A 16,152-nucleotide genomic window follows, 5' to 3' on the forward strand; every position below is an offset into this window, starting at 1 on the left:
CGGGCAGCCCAGGTCGGGTGGAGTCCGGTCGGTCCCCGCGGCTGGAGGGGCACGGGCAGATGCTGGTCGACCAAGCCAGGCAACCACCAAACTTCACTCGGGAGCGCGGCAACGATCACACCCTCACAAGCCTGCAAGCCCAATCTCCAGCGACAGCAGGAGACTCCCACGCCTCGGAGCCACCGGGACAGTCGCCACCAGCATCGCCGGCCTCTCGGAACTCTGCCTCGGCCCCGGCGGCCGAGTATCAGCCCTCGCGAAGATCGTCGAAGCTCCGGAGACAAGGGACGATATAAAAGCGGCCGCCAGGTGGCGCCCGACAACCGGCTCGAACGTCCCCGGGACGGATCCCGAAGGCCGAAGGGCGAGGGTGCAGCGCGGGCCGCCCAAACGGCCGAGCTCGTCTCGGGGCCTCCGCCTCGGAGCTAGCTCGCTGCTCGGCACGACACGGCGCGACCCCAGCAGCAGACGGGAGACGAGGAGCTGGGAGGATGTTGCCGGGAGGTTGCCGCGAGGGAGACGCGCTCTTCACGCTATTCCTGGGCCGCCGGCCGCGGTAAACAAGGAAAATTCTGCAGGGGGATGGACTGCGTGAACTGTAAGCTGAAGCCATGAACGTACCAATAGCAAACACGGATGACATTTTATTCTGTAATTGCAGAGTGGAGATGTTACTAAAACATAAAAACCAGGGCCCAGAAGCCATAAAGGAAACGACTGATAACTTGACCACCTAATTGATCTTCACATATTCCACAGGCAAAGTCAAATGACAAGAAGTAGGTAGGTGGGAACATTTGTGCAAATACATGTGTAATAAGAATATTGATATCAGTATTACTTAAGAACAGAACATTTAGAAAACAGCCATTAAGGGAGACCAGGTAAGTAAATTTCAAGTACATTCAGACAATACAGTACTATCACTTTGTGCTTTGGTTTATTGATATATTTTTAGATGAGCTAGATCTATAGGTATTGACTTGGAAAAAATGTTGATGACAAACTGTTTAATGAAAATAGCAAGTTTATATATATCTTTTGAAAAAAGCAAATGGAAAAGTAAAGGATTGGAATAGGTAAAGCAACTTTGAAAAACAAGAATAAATTCCTCCTTATAGCCTGTGGTCAAGAGCCAGAAAGATGAGTGTGTCAGAAACAAACATGAGCCACACTTCCTGCTTTTCTGCCCCCTCCTTCTGCAGTCCTGGGACAGGCAGCTGGCATCTCAGCCCCTCAATGTCTCTCTTCCACCCACACCCAGAGCCACCTACAGGCAAGTAGAACTTTCACTCTGCAGGCCTGGGCTCCCTATGGCCTCAGCCTGTTTCCTCATATCAGGAGCCCCTAGCAATTCACTTGGTTTGCCCAGTCATCCATGCTGAGGGTTGCTGGTCCCAACCTACACCTGTGCAGCCTTTCTCTCCAAAAGCTTTGAGCTGATATCCCAAGGGAAGAATATTCCCCTTGTATAGCAGGTATGAGCCAAGGGGACAACTGGAAGTTCGCGTCTGGATCCATCCTACAAACTTTGTGTGCACTCAACTCCCAAAGACACAAGAGCGACAGAGGGTCCACTGTATTGTTAGCGCAACATGGCCATTGCTTTCTTAAAACACACAGGCTCAATCAGCAACTCCAGATGTGGCACAAAGAAAAAAGAAACACACACACACACACACACACACACACACACACATATTGGCAGGTAATCCGTACTCCTGCCAGGTCTGAGAGTGGTGGGAGCAGAAAAGAATCATTGTTGACACTTCTTCGGTCCCCTGCTCTGACAAATCCTGGTTGCTGTATTGATGTCACTGGCGGGGAGTGAGGGTTTGGAGCTCCCTAATCTGTCATTTGCTGTCCAGTCCCCTACATTTCATTCTGTTTATCATACACTTTCTTCTCAATACACAGTTACAATTAAGAAAATAATAATCTGCATATGTTACATTCAATTTTCAAGATTGAACAAAGGTTAAGAACACATAGGGAGGGAGGGGCAAGATGGCGGAAGAGTAAGACGCGGAGATCACCTTCCTCCCCACAGATACATGAGAAATACATCTACACGTGGAACTGCTCCTACAGAACACCCACTGAACGCTGGCAGAAGACGGCAGACCTCCCAAAAGGCAAGAAAATCCCCACGTACTTGGGTAGGGCAAAAGAAAAAAGAAATAACAGAGACAAAAGAATAGGGACGGCACCTGCACCAGTGGGAGGGAGCTGTGAAGGAGGAAAGGTTTCCACACACTAGGAAGCCCCTTCGTGGGCAGAGACTGCGGGTAGCAGAGGGGGGAAGCTTCGGAGCCACGGAGGAGAGCGCAGCCACATTGGTGCGGAGGGCAAAGCGGAGATTCCCGCACAGAGGAGCGGTGCCGACCAGCACTCACCAGCCCGAGAGGCTTGTCTGCTCAGCCGCCGGGGCGGGCGGGGCCTGGGAGCTGGGGCTCGGGCTTTGGTGCTAGCCGGGAGGGAGTCCGGGAAAAAGACTGCAGCTGCCAAAGAGGCAAGAGAATTTTTCTTGCCTCTTTGTTTCGCGGCGCGCAAGGAGAGGGGATTCAGAGCGCCGCCTAAACGAGCTCCAGAGATGGGCGCGAGCCGCGGCTATCAGCGCGGATCCCACAGCAACAGGGACGCAGAGGGAAAAACGGAGAGATTCCCGCACAGAGGCTCGGCGCCGAGCAGCACTCACCAGCCCGAGAGGCTTGTCTGCTCACCCGCCGGGGCGGGCGGGGGCTGGGAGCTGAGGCGCGGGCTTCGGTCGGATCCCAGGGAGAGGACTGGGGTTGGCTGCGTGAACACAGCCTGAAGGGTCTAGCGCACCACAACTAGCCGGGAGGGTGCACGAGAAAAAGTCTGCAGCTGCCGAAGAGGCAGGAGACTTTTTCTTGCCTCTTTGTTTCGCGGCGTGCAAGGAGAGGGGATTCAGAGCGCCACTTAAACGAACTCCAGAGACGGGCGCGAGCCACGGCTATCAGCGCGGACCCCAGAGACGGGCATGAGACGCTAAGGCTGCTGCTGCCGCCACCAAACAGCCTGTGGGCGAGCACAGGTCATTCTCCTCACCGCCCCTCCCGGGAGCCTGTGCAGCCCGCCACGGCCAGGCTCCCGTAATCCGGGGACAACTTCCCCGGGAGAGCGCACGGCGCGCCTCAGGCTGCTGCAACGTCACGCCGGCTTCTGCCGCCGCAGGCTCGCCCCACCTCCTCCGTACCGCTCCCTCCCCCCGGCCTGACTGAGCCAGAGCCCCCGAATCAGCTGCTCCTTTAACCCCGTTCTGTCTGGGCGGGGAACAGACGCCCTCAGGGGACCTACATGCAGAGGCGGGTCCAAATCCAAAGCTGAACCCCGGGAGCTGTACGAACAAAGAAGAGAAAGGGAAATCTCTCCCAGCAGCCTCAGAAGCAGCGGATTAAAGCTCCACAAACAACTTGATGTGCCTGCATCTGTTGAATACCTGAATAGACAACGAATCATCCCAAATTTAGGAGATGGACTTTGGGAGCAGGATATATTAACTTTTCCCCTTTTCCTTTTTTTTGTGAGTGTATATGTGTATGCTTCTGGGTGAGATTTTGTCTGTATAGCTTTGCTCTCACCGTTAGTCCTAGGGTTAGGTCCGTCCGTTTTTTTTTTTTTTTTTTTTTTTTTGGCTTAAAAATTTTTTTTTCCCTAATAAATGTTTTCTTAATAATTTTTTCCTTATTTTCTATTTTTAAAAAAAATTTTTAATAAGTTTTTTCATATTTTTTATTTTAAAAAATTAAAAAATTTTTTTTCTTAATAAATTTTTTCTAAATAATTTTTTTCTTATTTTTAGTATAAAAAATTAATACATCTATTTTTAAAAATTAAAAAAAATTTTTTTTCTTAATAAATTTACTCTTAATAATTTTTTTTCTTATTTTTTATTATAATTGCTTTATTTTATTTTATTTTATCCTCTTTCTTTCTTTCTTTCCATTTTTTCTCCCTTTTATTCTGAGCCGTGTGGATGAAAGGCTCTTGGTGCTCCAGCCAGGCATCAGGGCTGTGCCTCTGAGGTGGGAGAGCCAACTTCAGGACACTGGTCCACAAGAGACCTCCCAGCTCCACGTAATACCAAATGGCGAAAATCTCTCAGAGATCTCCATCTCAACATCAAGACCCAGCTTCACTCAACGACCAGCAAGCTACAGTGCTGGACACCCTATGCCAAACAACTAGCAAGAGAGGAACACAGCCCCATCCATTAACAGAGAGGCTGCCTAAAATCATAATAAGGCCACAGACACCCCAAAACACACCACCAGACGTGGACGAACCCACCAGAAAGACAACATCCAGCCTCATCCACCAGAACACAGGCACTAGTTCCCTCCACCAGGAAACCTACACAACCCACTGAACCAACCTTAGCCACTGGGGACAGATACCAAAAACAACGGGAACTACGAACCTGCAGCCTGTGAAAAGGAGACCCCAAACACAGTAAGATAAGCAAAATGAGAAGACAGAAAAACACACAGCAGATGAAGGAGCAGGGTCAAAACACACCAGACCTAACAAATGAAGAGGAAATAGGTAGTCTACCTGAAAAAGAATTCAGAATAATGATAGTAAGGATGATCCAAAGTCTTGGAAATAGAATAGACAAAATGCAAGAAACATTTAACAAGGACGTAGAAGAACTAAAGAGGAACCAAGAAACGATGACAAGCACAATAAATGAAATTAAAAATACCCTAGATGGGATCAATAGCAGAATAACTGAGGCAGAAGAACGGATAAGTGACCTGGAAGATAAAATGGTGGAAATAACTACTGCAGACCAGAATAAAGAAAAAAGAATGAAAAGAACTGAGGACAGTCTCAGAGACCTCTGGGACAACATTAAACGCACCAACATTCGAATTATAGGGGTCCCAGAAGAAGAAGAGAAAAAGAAAGGGACTGAGAAAATATTTGAAGAGATTATAGTTGAAAACTTCCCTAATATGGGAAAGGAAATAGTTAATCAAGTCCTGGAAGCACAGAGAGTCCCATACAGGATAAATCCAAGGAGAAACACACCAAGACACATATTAATCAAACTATCAAAAATTAAATATAAAGAAAACATATTAAAAGCAGCAAGGGAAAAACAACAGATAACACACAAGGGCATCCCCATAAGGTTAACAGCTGATCTTTCAGCAGAAACGCTGCAAGCCAGAAGAGAGTGGCAGGATATACTTAAAGTGATGAAGGAGAAAAACCTACAACCAAGATTGCTCTACCCAGCAAGGATCTCATTCAGATTTGATGGAGAAATTAAAACCTTTACAGACAAGCAAAAGCTGAGAGAGTTCAGCACCACCAAACCAGCTTTACAACAAATGCTAAAGGAACTTATCTAGGCAAGAAACACAACAGAAGGAAAACACCTACAATAACAAACCCAAAACATTTAAGAAAATGGGAATAGGAACATACATATTGATAATCACCTTAAATGCAAATGGATTAAATGCTCCCACCAAAAGACACAGACTGGCTGAAAGGATACAAAAACAAGACCCATATATATGCTGTCTACAAGAGACCCACTTCAGACCTAGAGACACATACAGACTGAAAGTGAGGGGATGGAAAAAGATATTCCATGCAAATGGAAATCAAAAGAAAGCTGGAGTAGCAATTCTCATATCAGACAAAATAGACTTTAAAATAAAGACTATTACAAGAGACAAAGAAGGACACTATATAATGATCAAGGGATCGATCCAAGAGGAAGGTATAACAATTGTAAATATTTATGCACCCAACATAGGAGCACCTCAATACATAAGGCAAATACTAACAGCCATAAAAGGGGAAATCGACAGTAACACAATCATAGTAGGGGACTTTAACACCCCACTTTCACCAATGGACAGATCATCCAAAATGAAAATAAATAAGGAAACACAAGCTTTAAATGATACATTAAACAAGATGGACTTAATTGATATTTATAGGACATTCCACCCAAAAACAACAGAATACACATTTTTCTCAAGTGCTCATGGAACATTCTCCAGGATAGATCATATCTTGGGTCACAAATCAAGCCTTGGTAAATTTAAAAAAATTGAAATCGTATCAAGTATCTTTTCCGACCACAACGCTATGAGACTAGATATCAATTACAGGAAAAGATCTGTAAAAAATACAAACACATGGAGGCTACACAATACACTACTTAATAACGAAGTGATCACTGAAGAAATCAAAGGGGAAATCAAAGAATACCTAGAAACAAATGACAATGGAGACACGACGATCCAAAACCTATGGGATGCAGCAAAAGCAGTTCTAAGAGGGAAGTTTATAGCAATACAAGCCTACATCAAGAAACAGGAAACATCTCGAATAAACAACCTAACCTTGCACCTAAAGCAATTAGAGAAAGAAGAACAAAAAAACCCCAAAGCTAGCAGAAGGAAAGAAATCATAAAGATCAGATCAGAAATAAATGAAAAAGAAATGAAGGAAACAATAGCAAAAATCAATGAAACTAAAAGCTGGTTCTTTGAGAAGATAAACAAAATTGATAAACCATTAGCCAGACTCATCAAGAGAAAAAAGGAGAAGACTCAAATCAATAGAATTAGAAATGAAAAAGGAGAAGTAACCACTGACACTGCAGAAATACAAACGATCATAAGAGATTACTACAAGCAACTCTATGCTAATAAAATGGACAACCTGGAAGAAATGGACAGATTCTTAGAAATGCACAACCTGCCGAGACTGAACCAGGAAGAAATAGAAAATATGAACAGACCAATCACAAGCACTGAAATTGAAACTGTGATTAAAAATCTTCCAACACACAAAAGCCCAGGACCAGATGGCTTCACAGGCGAATTCTATCAAACATTTAGAGAAGAGCTAACACCTATCCTTCTCAAACTCTTCCAAAATATTGCAGAGGGAGAAACACTCCCCAACTCATTCTACGAGGCCACCATCACCCTGATACCAAAACCAGACAAAGATGTCACAAAGAAAGAAAACTACAGGCCAATATCACTGATGAACATAGATGCAAAAATCCTCAACAAAATACTAGCAAACAGAATCCAACAGCACATTAAAAGGATCATACACCATGATCAAGTGGGGTTTATTCCAGGAATGCAAGGATTCTTCAATATACGCAAATCAATCAACGTAATACATCATATTAACAAATTGAAGGAGAAAAACCATATGATCATCTCAATAGATGCAGAGAAAGCTTTCGACAAAATTCAACACCCATTTATGATAAAAGTCCTGCAGAAAGTAGGCATAGAGGGAACTTTCCTCAACATAATAAAGGCCGTATATGACAAACCCACAGCCAACATTGTCCTCAATGGTGAAAAACTGAAACCATTTCCACTAAGATCAGGAACAAGACAAGGTTGCCCACTCTCACCACTATTATTCAACATAGTTTTGGAAGTGTTAGCCACAGCAATCAGAGACGAAAAAGAAATAAAAGGAATCCAAATCGGAAAAGAAGAAGTAAAGCTGTCACTGTTTGCAGATGACATGATACTATACATAGAGAATCCAAAAGATGCTACCAGAAAACTACTAGAGCTAATCAATGAATTTGGTAAAGTAGCAGGATACAAAATTAATGCACAGAAATCTCTTGCATTCCTGTATACTAATGATGAAAAATCTGAAAGTGAAATTAAGAAAACACTCCCGTTTACCATTGCAACAAAAAGAATAAAATACCTAGGAATAAACCTACCTAAGGAGACAAAAGACCTGTATGCAGAAAATTATAGGACACTGATGAAAGAAATTAAAGATGATACAAATAGATGGAGAGATATACCATGTTCTTGGATTGGAAGAATAAACATTGTGAAAATGACTCTGCTACCCAAAGCAATCTACAGATTCAATGCAATCCCTATCAAACTACCACTGGCATTTTTCACAGAACTAGAACAAAAAATTTCACAATTTGTATGGAAACACAAAAGACCCCGAATAGCCAAAGCAATCTTGAGAACGAAAAATGGAGCTGGAGGAATCAGGCTCCCTGACTTCAGACTATATTACAAAGCTACAGTAATCAAGACAGTTTGGTACTGGCACAAAAACAGAAATATAGATCAATGGAACAGGATAGAAAGCCCAGAGATAAGCCCACGCACATATGGTCACCTTATCTTTGATAAAGGAGACAAGCATATACAGTGGAGAAAAGACAGCCTCTTCAATAAGTGGTGCTGGGAAAATTGGACAGGTACATGTAAAAGTATGAAATTAGAACACTCCCTAACACCATACACAAAAATAAACTCAAAATGGATTAAAGACCTAAGTGTAAGGCCAGACACTATCAAACTCTTAGAGGAAAACATAGGCAGAACACTGTATGACATAAGTCACAGGAAGATCCTTTTTGACCCAGGTCCTAGAGAAATGGAAATAAAAACACAAATAAACAAATGGGACCTAATGAAACTTAAAAGCTTTTGCACAGCAAAGGAAACCATAAACAAGACCAAAAGACAACCCTCAGAATGGGAGAAAATATTTGCAAATGAAGCAACTGACAAAGGATTAATCTCCAAGATTTACAAGCAGCTCATGCAGCTCAATAACAAAAAAACAAACAACCCAATCCAAAAATGGGCAGAAGACCTAAATAGACATTTCTCCAAAGAAGAGATACAGATTGCCAACAGACACATGAAAGAATGCTCAACATCATTAATCATTAGAGAAATGCAAATCAAAACTACAATGAGGTATCATCTCACACCGGTCAGAATGGCCATCATCAAAAAATCTAGAAACAATAAATGCTGGAGAGGGTGTGGAGAAAAGGGAACACTCTTGCACTGTTGGTGGGAATGTAAATTGATACAGCCACTATGGAGAACAGTATGGAGGTTCCTTAAAAAACTAAAAATAGAACTACCATATGACCCAGCAATCCCACTACTGGGCATATACCCTGAGAAAACCATAATTCAGAAAGAGTCATGTACCAAAATATTCATTGCAGCTCTGTTTACAATAGCCAGGACATGGAAGCAACCTAGGTGTCCATCATCGGATGAATAGATAAAGAAGATGTGGCACATATATACAATGGAATATTACTCAGCCATAAAAAGAAATGAAATGGAGCTGTTTGTAATGAGGTGGATGGAGTTAGAGTCTGTCATACAGAGTGAAGTAAGTCAGAAAGAGAAAAACAAATACAGTATGCTAACACATATATATGGAATCTAAGGGAAAAAAAAAAAAAAGAGGTCATGAAGAACCTAGTGGCAAGATGGGAATAAAGACACAGACCTACTAGAGAATGGACTTGAGGATATGGGGAGGGGGAGGGGTGAGATGTGACAGGGTGAGAGAGTGTCATGGACATATATACACTACCAAATGTAAAATAGATAACTAGTGGGAAGCAGCCGCATAGCACAGGGAGATCAGCTCGGTGCTTTGTGACCACCTAGAGGGGTGGGATAGGGAGGGTGGGAGGGAGGGAGATGCAAGAGGGAAGAGATATGGCAACATATGTATATGTGTAACTGATTCACTTTGTTGTAAAGCAGAAGCTAGCACACCATTGTAAAGCAATTATACTTCAATAAAGATGTTTAAAAAAAAAAAAAAAGAACACATAGGGAGGGACTTCTCTGGTGTCACAGTGGTTGAGTCCGCATGCCAATGCAGGAAACACGGGTTTGATCCCTGGTCTGGGAGGATCCCACGTGCCGCGGAGCGGCCATGCCCGTGAGCCACAACTACTGAGCCTGCGCACCTGGAGCCCGTGCTCAGCAATAAAAGAAGACACCACAATGAGAAATCCGCATACTTCAACGAAGACTAGCCCCCGCTCGCCGCAAGTAGAGAAAGCCCGTGCTCAGCAACAAAGACCCAACACAGCCAAAAATAAATAATAAATAAATAAATATATTGGAAACTCTTTAAAAAGAAAAGTACACATAGGATAACTGAGTTATTGTGAAGAAGTTTAGGAAGGAAATTTTATTTATCTTCTTTTGTAGATATAAAAATGTTCAAATATACTCTATAAAAAGTTTAATATTTAAAAAATTAGAAATAGTAAATAATTCCTCATGACTCTTTATTGCCCAGCACCCACCTCCACCCCAGCACCTTTCACACTGGACTCACCTGATGACACATCTGCTCCCCCTAGTCTGGAAACTTGTTTCTCTCATCACTATCACCTGTGTTCACCAAACACCTAAGGCCCTTGTAGTCATTCACATGGTAATTAGGGAATTTTTCTTTACTGAGCCTAAGGGCTGTATTTATTGTTTTTAGTGAAAATCTCTCCCATCTGTTCTGTGAAGTCACAGCCTTAATGGAGTCTGGAACAATTGGGTGTGAATGACGGAAGGAGATTATTTCCACATCAGTCTCCCTAACAGGGAGGTGAACATAAATGGCATTAGTATTTCATGGGTGCACTTAGAAGATCCAGGCCAAAAGGAGAAACCTGACCATTTGGCAAAAGATGGACCAATTCAAGAATAAAAATAAGTCTCTTCTCACCTGTTGTTTCATTGTCAAGAACTCAGCCACCACTTATCCTCTTCTGCATCCTCATGCAGGGTCAGATGAAAAACTGAGCAGGTAAAGATGAGGAAAGAGAAAGCAACCAAGAGAATCCAGGCATTTAAAGCATTGTTAGGTACGCCAGGCATGAATCCCCAACCACTCACCTGGGAATGAGCCCTATCACCTAACCCACAAGCATGTGCAGATATGGTGAACCCCCCTCTGTCCAGGGTCAACAATAAGGCAGTGTAGGCTATTGCACATAATCAAGAGAGTAATATTTTCATGTATACATAAAAAATGAAAACCCTTGGATGTTGTACTTTTATTAGAGCTACTTTTTCAGAGTTATTTCATTAATGTTCAGTTCCTAGGATTTACACCAGACTCAAGGAAACCCACACAATGATCAGTTGGGGAATGTTGACTCCACAGAAAGAACACCACTCTCAAATGTTTCCTGAAATAATTCTTGATCAAATGCACCAGGAGTTTTTCTCCAACACCCACCCCACTGCTTCAGAGCCCCCACCCTCCCTGCTGTGCCCTGCCCCCACCCCCCGGATGCCCTTGCCCTCAGCCACCTTGGTTCCTCCCCATGTGGGAATCAGGCAACATGGCAGCCTCAACTCTACTGCTGCCCTCCATGGCCTTGGACAAGTGGCCAGGCCACTTTGGATCTACTTAATGGTGGGGAAAACAATCCAGGGACTCATGTCTTGTTGGAAGGTTTTGTCACACAAATCAGGACTAAAAACCCCTTGCACAGGAAAGCAGCAAGAGTACGTAAATCTTAAGCCCAATGTTGGGTAGCACAATCCACACAGGGAAGACGTGCTCAACAAATATAGAGTGAAGTTTAATTTGGGGTGAAATTTAGTCGACACCTTCAGATACATTAGTGAAATAGTAGGTGGAGTTCTGTCCTACTAAATGTCATGGGGAGAAATATTCTTCATTTCATAATTTTTGTATAGGAAAGTATGTGTAAACTGTCAAGTGCTACCTAAGTCAATGTTAATCATTAACTACTACATAGACAAATAGTGATAACGTGTCAGGAACAGGGGTGGATCACAACCCTTTGATCCTGAGATCCTGAAAAGAGAAAATATTCCTTTTCAGTCCCTGTGATTGAGATTTACCTACGTTTGCTCATTTATCTTTAGTACAACCCTGTTACTTATAGATTAGTTACCTTTTAACAAGTAACATAAGTTAGGTTCTGAAATTTTGCTTATTTGAGAAAATCATACAGCTACAAAATGACAGAGCTAGAATTCAAACGTAGCTCAGGCTGTTTCTGAGTCTCAAATTCCTAAATATGCTGGTGTTGAGGTGTGGATCCCAGATTCAAGTTTGGCCTGGATATGTCACCTACCAAATCAGTGGTTGGAATCCTCCCTGTTATCACAACACTTCCCCTCCAGTCTGTTCACACAATGACTACCGTGCTTAGGTTCTCCCAACACAGGAATCCTCCAGTGCACTGTCCCAGCCTCCCGATCAGTCCCATGTCTCCTGAGTTTTATGGAACAATTCTTAGGTCTCTCTGACCTCTCAGCACAGCTGATGATCAAGACCCCAATCAGAGATGACAAAAAAAAACTGCCCTTCCTATGCCTGCATCTATCATACGTATCACCCAATGAGTTCTATAAATATCTGGCATCCAACCAGGACGTGATCATAAATCATTCTCCCATGCTTTGCACACCCTTCGAATGTTCCCCTTTTTTTTTGAATCCCTGAAAATCTCACCTTCTCTCACTTTCAACAGTGTGTTCACCTCCTACCATGCAGATGAAGTAGATAATTTGAAGAAATGTTTCAGCTCACTGTCATGAAGTCAACACCTATTCCTGCATCTTCACCCATTGGCGGTGCCGCTCCTGTTTAAACTGAAAGTCGTTTCTACGCCTGGATAAGCCCATTTTTCTCAAATATATCCCCTTCTCTCCTGCTCTCTGGAGAATGTTTTATTATTAATTGTAAACTGAAGCTCTTCTACCAACAAACACCCATCTCTTCCCAGTCCATTCCCTTTCATGTTTTCCAATTTCTTCATTCTTGAAACAAAATCTCTGAACCTCTTTTTCTCTAGTTCCTGCCCAATATATTTCCTCCTTCCAAAGTAAACTGAAAGAACAGTGCAGGAATAGTGACAATCTCTGGGCGCCCCCCCCCTACAGTTTGATTTACTAGGGGTGATCTCCCTGTTACTATTGACCTGCGTATACATAAACCTTTATAACATTATAGTTACCTCTCCGTAATTAAATCCAATGAATGTTTCTCAGTATTTTACCTGGACCCAAGCAGAATTGGACTATGACCTCCGTCAGGAACTTTATATTTCCAAGGGCCTCTGATATCGCAAACTCCCCACTGCCTTTAAACTAGTCAGTTCCTCCTAGTGTACTGTGCGCAGTTCTCCTCAAACAACACTATTTCAACATCTCAAGACTCCACTGTATCCCTCTTCTCTCTTTTTACTATATACACTATCTTCAAAAACTGTGATAATTATTCAGTCTTTGACTGTTACCACTATGATAATAATGCATAAAAACGAATGCTAGGTTTCATTTCTGAGGTGTCATTCATACTTGCATGAGAAGCAGGCACCTACAATGAAATGTATATCAGACAGAAGCCAGGAACTTCCTCCCCCAATAAAAACTACTTCTCCTCTCGTCTGCAGTCTCAGATAGCGGCTCCACTAATTATTTGGGGCTCAGTCATTGACATAACGTCCCAGAACCACACAAACAGAACCAAGCATCGATTTTATCTCTACAATGTGCGCTCTTGTCTCTGTTCATCTCCTCCCTGATATCCACATACATAGTTCCAGCTACACTTATACTGCTTCACTTTCTGGTTAAATGTCAGTGCCTCAGAGATTCCTTATTTAAATTAGTAGCTAAGTAACTCTCCTCATCCTGTTGTCTTGAATAGAACCTACAGGCAACACATCTAATATTTCACGATATCTCTACTCATCTTTTTTTTTTTTTCTTTTTTCCTATTTTCCTATCTGGACTAATTGCAGAAAAGTCAACTGTAGAGTCATAAAGCAAGTTTCTCTTGACTATTACATATGAATTATAAATCCACAGAAACTCCATGTACACAGTAACCTAATCTACTCTCAGATGGCCTGTGACCAAAGGTCTTTAATCAAATTAAATAACCATCTTTAGATTAAAAATTCCTTGAATAATAAATGACTTTGATTCCTCCTGGGGAAATTTTTCTTTAGTAATCACCAGAAACAAAATGAGGGGGAAAACTGTGTTTGTGTCTTTACTTAAGTATGCAGCTACCACACTCCTGAGTTCAAAGTTTTAGTCTCTTTCTATAGAATCAGGCATAGAATTGTCTGTGGACTCCTGTTAATACATCTGATAACCTCATATATTTTATAATCATAAAGAAAGAACTCCTTTAATCTGGATGCCAATCAGGATAAATCTAATCCAGGAATAACTTCCCTAACACAAGCTTTTCCTTCTCAACAGGTTAACCACTTAGATACATGTAAGGAAAGTATAAGTGATTCCTTTAATTTGCTAATATTCTAAAAGCCTCCAAAAGCAATCTTGATGCCTTGGGCCAGATGTCTCACTGTTTTGTGAATTGTGGCCAATTCTGGGAAGAGAATTTGCAGCAAGAGGATCAGTCTTTATATAAATGGGTTTAACCTACAAACAGTCCCTCAGGCTGAGTTTTGTGTGGTTTTACATAAACACTGGTGTTTTTTGATGATATCAAACATTCAGGGAAGATATTTTTAGTGTTTTAAAGCATTTGTATTTTAATACCATGGTAAATAATACTTAAATTATAATCAATTACATGAAGTTTCCAAGGATGTAAGGGAGAAAAGAATACAATTGGAGAAATTGGGCTTGGCCAAGGAAGAGATGGTTCTTCAGTTCTTCCTATGGGCTTGGGAGTCAACAATGAGGAATATTTGCAGATTTTGTGACAGAGAGCTGAAGAATTTCCTCATATTATCTGATTAATCTGTCTAGTAGAAGGTTATTCCCCTTGTGGAAAGTGAGGAAAGTACTGAGAATGATTAAAAATCAAAAGATATGGAGAAAGTCTGAAATATTTGTGAGGCATAGAATAACACTTAATTATCTAGATATAGTACAATGGCCAGAGATATTTGAAAGATGTTGGGCGATTTCTGAACCCCACCAGATTTAATATCCTAGTTAGATTCAGTCATGGAAGAAGCAGGTAGTTGGAGCCCTCCACGATTGGAATATTGATAAGCAGATGTAATGAATTTGGAAGGAATATGAAAAGAGGAATATGGAAATTGTTGGTCTTCATAACTATATGTTGAAATTAAGTAATTTGATTAATTTGGAATAAACATGAAGACAGGTTGGCACAGATGTTAGGAGAGTGGGGTCAGTGTACTGGAGGTTCTCTTAGCATTTGGTGTCAGGGAGGAAACTGAATAATAACTTGGAATATCATGCGTTAATTACCTTTAAAAACTCTTTGCTTTTTTTTCCTAATAAGTAAATTTGGGATACTGATATTTCCCTTATGAGAAGCAGTAGCCAAAGCCTTCCTAGTTTGGCGCTGGGAAACAAGATTACTCCTCATTTCTCATAGACCACTTCACATTTGCAGGTGGGGTGGTTGTTCACTCCCAGATAAAGGTTTATGGATTCATGACTGTTACGTCTGAAAACTCTAGATAAGATTCAAGTCTCATGGCTTTCTTCTCTTTCCTTCGATTTGCCTGCTTAGAGTAAAGTGTCTCTGAGAGAGAATACTAGCAGCTGAGTTCTTGGCAATGTGTCCCCAAGTGAGTGGGGACTTGGTCTTTCTCCTCAAATGGTAACTCTGTTTCCAAGACTTGGACTGAGTGTTCTAAGGGTATCCAGGAGGGAGTCAAGGCTCCGAGCACTAGTCCTGTCATCTGGCATCTCTGTGAGGATCGTGGCATAGGGCAAGCGCTAATACAGCAACCGTTTCCTTTCCAACATTTACACCGACGTTTTCCAGACTCCATGAAAGCTGTGATGGTAAAGAGGGCACATGAGAGGTTATATTTCTCTCCCCTCAGCCATGGTCTTGAGGAGAGTGTGACTCACTCCATAAGCGAGTCTGCGATGCCGTGAGCTCTGTCATGTGATGGACACAAGTGGAAGGATGAGCAAGAGCAGATGTTCAAGGCCTGGTAGGGGAGGAGGTGTGGGGACGGGTAAGTTCAATACGTCCAGGGTCAGAGGTGCTGGCTAGAGGTCTGTGCAGGGCTGAAGGGGTAGGAGAAGAAGAAGAAGCCCTTCAGCAGGACCGCCCCAGAGGGCAGAGCGGAGCTAATTTTGCTTTTTTTTTTTTTTCCAATTTTTAATCTGTTTTCTCAGAATACAATTGACTATTTTGAAAACTCTAAAAAGTCAAAACAAAATACTCCCTTTCATTCTTGTTCCAAGCCAGCCATTTTCCCCCTGTTTAGGTAACCTTTGTTTAGAAACTGGAACCACTTTACAGAAAGCATTTTCTCCTTAATTGGTGCATTGAAGAGGATATAGTAGGTAGAGGAAGACTTAGAAA

The sequence above is a fragment of the Eubalaena glacialis genome, unplaced genomic scaffold, assembly GCF_028564815.1.
Source record: "Eubalaena glacialis isolate mEubGla1 unplaced genomic scaffold, mEubGla1.1.hap2.+ XY scaffold_56, whole genome shotgun sequence".
Classification (NCBI taxonomy): Eukaryota; Metazoa; Chordata; class Mammalia; order Artiodactyla; family Balaenidae; genus Eubalaena; species Eubalaena glacialis.